The 6,972-nt window shown below is 44.8% G+C and overlaps 1 long non-coding RNA gene across 1 annotated transcript; it reads left to right on the forward strand.

The window, feature by feature from the left end:
* Positions 1 to 1,894: 1,894 nt before the first annotated feature.
* On the forward strand, positions 1,895 to 5,789 carry LOC125947379 (uncharacterized). The gene is made up of 3 exons (XR_007468253.1): positions 1,895 to 2,115; positions 3,986 to 4,089; positions 5,692 to 5,789. It is a non-coding gene; the product is annotated as an uncharacterized LOC125947379 (long non-coding RNA).
* Positions 5,790 to 6,972: the final 1,183 nt, after the last annotated feature.

Below are 6,972 nucleotides of genomic sequence, written 5' to 3' on the forward strand. Positions count from 1 at the left end.
CAGTTGTGTACCTGGCATGGCCGTATCTGTTTGTTTGCGCTTGCGTGCAAGCAGTACGCCTGTTGCACTTCAGCCGAAGCTTCAGCTGCTGTAGCACGCCAGCCATCGCCACGTTTTGTTACCTTTATTCCTGACGCTAAGAGGAAATATCGTCTCATCAATTCAAGATGAGAGCACATATTCTCGAAAAACACCACACTTGACGCCATAATTAACGTGTATATGGGCGGTGACCACGGATATCTGCTCGGTAAGTGTCATATTAGCCCGTAGGCCGTCCGTCACTTCGAGCAGACGGAGCCGAACGGGCGGCGGGTGGATTGGCTCATGCTTCAGCTACGACTTCCCTTGAGTGACAAATGCGTATCTCGAAGGCTATGCTCCTGAAGCGATGCGAATCAGGGAGGCAGGTTCCTTTTCGTTAACCGCAGTGTGGCGCTGCTGCAGTGTTTTGCTGCCAATTAATCCATCCAATCCAAGTTGCTGTAGTGGATGGACCACGTGGCTGTGCGCGAGTGCTCGTTGCAGTGAGGTGGTAGTTGAATTTTGTATTAGAAGTGCCTAGGCAAAATGTGCTTCTTATCGCAAGGATGCCCTCTGTCACCATTGTTGTTCACGCTTTACGTCAAGGGCATAGAAAGACGACTGGAAAACAGCGAATTAGGTTTTGATTTATCCTACATGCGTAATGGACAAATGGTGCAACAGAAGATCCCTGGACTGATGTACGCAGACGACATTGTGCTACTAGCGGACAATAAAAAAGATTTACAGATACTTGCGAATATCTGTGGGAACGCAGCGACAAATCTAGGCCTTAAGTTTAGCACAGAGAAATCAGGGATTATGATCTTTAATGAGCACACGAGTAACTTCGTGGTGTCAATTCAACAGCAAGTAATACCCATAGTGAAGCAATATAAGTACCTCGGCGTACACATAAACGAAGGAAAGAATTACTCAAGCAACCACCAAGATAATCTGAAAATAAAGGGGAAGCGGAATGCAGCATTAATGAAACACAGAGCACTGTGGGGCCACAATAAGTATGAGGTGGTGCGTGGAATCTGGAAAGGAGTAATGGTGCCAGCGCTAACATTCGCAAATGCCATTATATGCTTAAAATCGGATATATTGGCGGGTTTGGAAGTTAACCAAAGATCAGTAGGCCGGTTGGCTTTGGGAGCACACGGTAATACGACAAATGAGGCAGTGCATGGAGACATGGGTTGGGCCTCTTTTGAAGTCAGAGAAGCACAAAGCAAAATTAGTTTTGAAGAAAGGCTCAGGAACATGGATGAAAATAAATGGGCGGCTAAAGTTATCTCTACATGAAAGCGTGGACACAGAATGGAGGAAGAGGTCAAGGAAGTTGGCAACCAAGTACAGCGAAACTGTAAATAGACAACCAGGGGTCTCAGAAAGAAAGTGAGAGAAATAGAGACCTGGTAAAGAATGGAAACGAAAAGGACAATGGGGCTTGCCTTGCTATCTCATTGTAAGGACGAAAACATGGAAGAATTTGTTGTAGTAAGATCCAGTTGTCCACCCAGCATTCGTGGAAGCGCTTGGGTTTAAAGTGATGCCGTAGAGATCAGCAAGAGACGATTAGAGTACTGGTTCATCGGCAGCTAAATTTTTGAAAAAGAAGATGAGAGGTATACAAAATGCTACAGTGTAGTATACTGATTAAAAATCAAGCAGCTTGACTGTCGCGCCCGAAAGAGAGTTGGTGCCACGTTGGCTGTGCGCGAGTAGTGAGGTGGTAGTTGAATTTTATATTAGAAGTGCCCGTGCTTCTTATCGTGTGCATTAACCATCGCACCACCTCTGGACTCGTGAAATGCCGTTGTTCGCCGTGGGTTTCGTGCGATACGCCAGTGTCAACAGTGTCTTACTGCGCCCGTCCAAGCTGCCTTTGTTTCCGCCTGCCTGCGCTCTCTCGTGAAAAGCCTGGTACTGGGGCTTCATCTCAGTGTATGGAAGAATTTGTTGTAGGTTGTGCATTCGTGGTGCTGTAGTTCATCGGCAGCTCTACAGTGCTTGCGCCCGAAAGAGAGTTGGTGCCACGGTACCCGTGAGACGAAAGAGCGTTTGTTGACTACGTCTTGAAAGGTAAGCACGTTTGGCGCTTGTGCGCGTTGTTGTAGCTTATGGTTCATGTAATGAGGTTTGTGTAACAAGAGCAGAGTACATTCTGAGCGTAAGTGGTCCATGTTTCTGGTGCACATATAGTAAGCAATTTTACGAAAGCTTCTGTTGATGTTATCGCGTACTTGCATTTTCCTGTGAAGTATGCTACCCCGTCTGATTGCTCTGTTACGTTTGGCCGAGTTGGGTTCCAAGCCGGGAGAAGAAGACGCCGGGAGAAGGAAGAACGTACTATCGTGAGCAATATGAGCTCGAACACGCGAGCGCGTGGAAAATAGCCTCGAACCCTACATCGGCCGATTTGCAGCGGCCGCTTTTCGAAACAAATCGGAAAGGGCGCCGCGCTTCCGCTGGCTGTTCACACTCCCGCCTCGATATCATTGCTGCAAAACGGTAGCTTGTAGCATGTCACTGGCCGCTAGCGGTGATATCAATTCACATCAACGCGCACAGCTACATCAAATGACCCATCAAGCTCTGCAGCTGCTGAGATATCGCCTGTGACGTAGACTTCCATAATGCACAGGTCATGCTTGTATGAAATCTAGGCGGTGTTGGCTGAGCGTTCGGATACGCCACTTTTATCATTTTTTTTTACGCTAGCGAAGCGGCAGAGCCAACAGTTAGCGGAAGAGCGCCCCTCCTTTCACCTCCGGTTTCGGCAGCGCCATCCACGTATGACGCTATCTAGGTTTTGAGGCTATTTTCCACGCGCTCCCGTGTTCGAGCTCATATTGCTCACGATAGTACTTTTAATGCGGCATGCTTGCAGAAAGAAGGTGTACAAAAAGAAGCGCCAACGGCGTGATCCGCAGTCCTTTATAAAGGAACGCCGTGATCAAAGGGCGAGTGAAAACATAGCGCACATGCGCGAAACAGATTATCGTCCGGAACAGATGAGCCAGACTTGGGCGCCGGCTGATAAGCGGTGCGCAAACGCAACAGCTCTGACTGAATGGAAACACAATTATAGAAACACTGCAAGTTACTGTTGGGTAGTTTCCCGGCAGAAAATTATTCCGTATTTAAGCATTTCCGCGAGTACACTGCAGGTGTGTATACGTCGATGTGTCATGGGCTTCACGCGTTGGCACAGGATAGCTATATTTGACGCTTGCGCACATATTAGCTTGTATGAAGACTTTTTTGTTTACAGTTCACTTTCAAAGCCCGCATCGCGAGAACCTGTCTGTATTCTATATTGAACTATAGAACCTGTCGTGTTCTATATTGCAAGGCAGATATACGCAGATATTGCAATGACGAGGTTTCTTTTTAATCGAGACATCCCAATCAGACGCTGGCTTTTATACATATTCATCTAAAGAACAGTATGCCAGCTCTTCCAGTCATAGGTAATGACTGTGCCTTGTAGTAATAAAGTAAGGGCTGCGATTTCGTGGCGCTACTTTGCGCTCTATCCTACGTCACTCTTACCACCCACTGTGAACGGCCGGCTATTCCAGTTCATAACACGGGCGGCGCGTCGGTCAAACCACTGACGAAGAGCAAGAAGGAATATCATCGCTAAACAAACACGGCCTAGGGTTCAAAAGACTTTTCATGTGCTCAATATTTTTTTTCATAATCCAACGCTCTTTTGCTTTATTACATATTTGAGTTTCGGTGATTTTTCTGGTAGTCTTATGTTTGCTGCATTTCCGCATGGAATCTCACTTGTTACAACATAACTGTGTAACCTCCTGAGATATAATGGAAAGATTCGTACGAGACGCGCATTAATGTAGCTGCTAGTGTGAGGCTCTTTGCAATTCAGTATTACACTGATATGACAGGTTTCCAGATTCACATTGCAATAAATTATTCATTGCAGTTGAAGGCTGTGCGGATTCTGGAGGCATCCCACAGGAACCTGCAGCACTGCTGCAAGCTGGAGAGCACCACTATAAAGCATCTGATCTGCGTGCTTTTACAAACGTGCGTACAAAACTGTCATTGCATTGTGTGTTGTAGGATATGTTTCTGTAATATGCAATCATTTTACTGTGTGTGCCATTTTCATGATTTCTAGTGGCTAATCACTTGCATATCACTTTTGGTCATCTGGGGGGCGCTAAGTTTAATGAACTTATCTTTAATTAGCCTCCTCTGAGCTAAATATAACCCTGACTTGAGTAACTGCATGATAAACTCAGTACAGACTGTATATTAATCTAGTCAGTTTGCCTTTTTAAGATAATCGTTGAGAAGCATGAGGTCTCGAGATGTGTATCTTTTTGTAATTTTTATTATGGAGTATTGTGAAGCTCACTTCTCACACTATTGCCTGTGCACCTATATTGTTCCCTCTAATCGCTCACACTTATGTATTGCGTACCGTACTTCATCTCCTAAAATTAGCATACAAACAGCAAGATTTTCGTCTTTATTAGGTAGCTGCTGAATCCCTAGCCACAGTATGAGAAGGTAATTCCTCAAGCATATAACTAACCAATAACCTTTTAATGTGACAAGTTCAATATGCACCCGAAGTGCAGGTTGGCTTCAAGCAGGAAGCTGGTCTCCTTTGTATTTTACAGAAATTTGAGGTGGTAACGCAAACTGCTAAATCACAACAATCCGCACAGCGCAGTAGTTGCAAGCCACCACGACAGTGCAGCTGAATGCTGAGTGTTCGTCGTTACATTGGCACTTTTTTTCTGTGGGCAGTAGCAAGCCAGGACAGTGCAGCTGAACACTGAGCGTTCGCCTTTACATTTGCATTTTTTTCAGCGTGTCTCTGCCCTTCTCCAGTTGACATTGGATAAAGCTTGTTCTTGGCTGTCACTTATCTGAAATGCAAACAATCTTTTTTACCTTTTCTTTCATATTACTTGTCAGCTGCCTAATACACAAGCTTCCAGTGACATGGTAACAGTGCTGACTACTGCCCAGAACATGTGTGCATCTATGGTTTGTGGTACCACATGCTCACTACCTCGGATTTACTGAGATGTCACAAGGAACCTTGCTTCATGCTCAAGCTGCCCTGCACTTGGTGGAAATATTGAAATAGTCACTTTTTAATATAATAATTTGTTGTGGTTTTAGCAAATTGAGTTTTGAAACTGTGAATAATGTGCACTAGACGGTCTATAAAAATGTTTTCTACCACCTAAAGACATGGTTTAGGCAAAAAGTGCTTTATGCATGTCATCACATTTATTGAGTTGGGCATATCTCGCTGAAGCCATTCTAAAAACTTTGAGTATCTTTACTGCAACTGATTTACAGCTACTTTATACAAGTGTACGATTCCTACATGTAACACATGCATATTATGTGCAGCAGTTTTGCTTCAGCAATGCTTCAGTCACTTTTTGGGTGGCGTTCCAATACCCACAAGGACGTCGCCCAAAAAGAAGCTTTGCACCCCAGAGGTGTGAATGCCATTCTAAGTATGTGTGGCAAGGCAGTCAGTTGAAATCTTCGTTTTGATTGTGGGTCATTCGAAGTCAAATTCTTGTGGATGACTGCATCATGCTATCTTGACCAGATACAATTCATAAGGCTAACTATTATTGCATTTTCCTCCTTTAGGCTTGCAGCAAGAGGGATAACAAGAACACGGGAGATATCCAGACCACATTATAGTCACTGCTTGCTTGTGGCTTCTGAGGGCTTGTATGAAAGGGTTGGAAAATAAACGTCAGTGTTTGAAAAGATTGGTGTGTTTCGCTAACAGGTACATTCTTTTATATGTTCAAGGTTGCATCAGAGCACTACCAGACAATTTTTAAAAAATGCTGGAAAAAGTCGATAAATGTCACCAGGATGTTTCTAGGGCGAGCAACAGAAAGTTGTAAAAAAGCTACAAGAATGTTTCTAGAGCAAGCAAGAGAAAGTTGAAAGAACGTTACAAGGATGTTTCTAGGGTGAACAGCAAAAAGTAGGAAAAAAGTTACTAGGATGTTTCTAGGTCAAGCAACAGAAAGTTGGAAAAAAGTTACAAGGATGTTTCTAGGGCAAACAGCAAAAAGTAGGAAAAAAGCTACTAGGAAGTTTCTAGGTCAAGCAACAGAAAGCTGGAGAAAGTTACAAGGATGTTTCTAAGGCGAACGGCAAAAAGTAGGGAAAAAGTTGCTGGGATGTTTCTAAGAAGTAAAAAGATGCCCTGCTTTTAATGTTTGAAGGATGTTCATTCATCGTTTCAAGAAAGTTTGTAAATGAAATTTTTATTGAATATCGGTGGCCAATAGTCGACAGGATGTTGGTATGAAGTACTTAGGTTGTTTAAAAACGGTTTGAGAACTTTCAATAGACCGTTCGTAGGTTTTAGTAACATTTGTCTAAAAATTTAATTGAAAGTTGCTAGAATTTTTTGTAAGGGATGGTACCATTGCCGGAGACGCAGCGTACCCCTGACTCATCCCCAGTGAGTAGTTCGGGAGAGATTACTCCTGTTCACGTACGCACCAGCCGCCGTCTTCAAGGGCTCCAACCTGAGCACAGTCTGTTGCCCGATCGTATCCGGACGATGAACCTGAGCCCACAGCCTCCTGCTGCTGCGGCTGTTTCGCCGGCGCAGATAATCTTCAACCAGCCACATACGCCGATTGCATTCCACGGAGATGCTACTGAAGACGTGGAAGACTGGCTAGACCATTTCGAGCGGGTCGCCGAATGCAACGGATGGAACGAAGACCGCAAGTTGCGCAACGTGTACTTCGCGCTCCAAGACTCCGCGACGACCTGGTTCCATAACCATGAAACGACATTGACTTCGTGGCACGAATTTCGACAGCAGCTGGTCGCCACATATTCCAACATGGACAGGAAGGAGCGAGCGGAGCTGGCAATACAGGCAAGATTCCAAGCCCC

The sequence above is a fragment of the Dermacentor silvarum genome, chromosome 8 (genome assembly GCF_013339745.2).
Source record: "Dermacentor silvarum isolate Dsil-2018 chromosome 8, BIME_Dsil_1.4, whole genome shotgun sequence".
In the NCBI taxonomy this organism is placed as follows: domain Eukaryota; kingdom Metazoa; phylum Arthropoda; class Arachnida; order Ixodida; family Ixodidae; genus Dermacentor; species Dermacentor silvarum.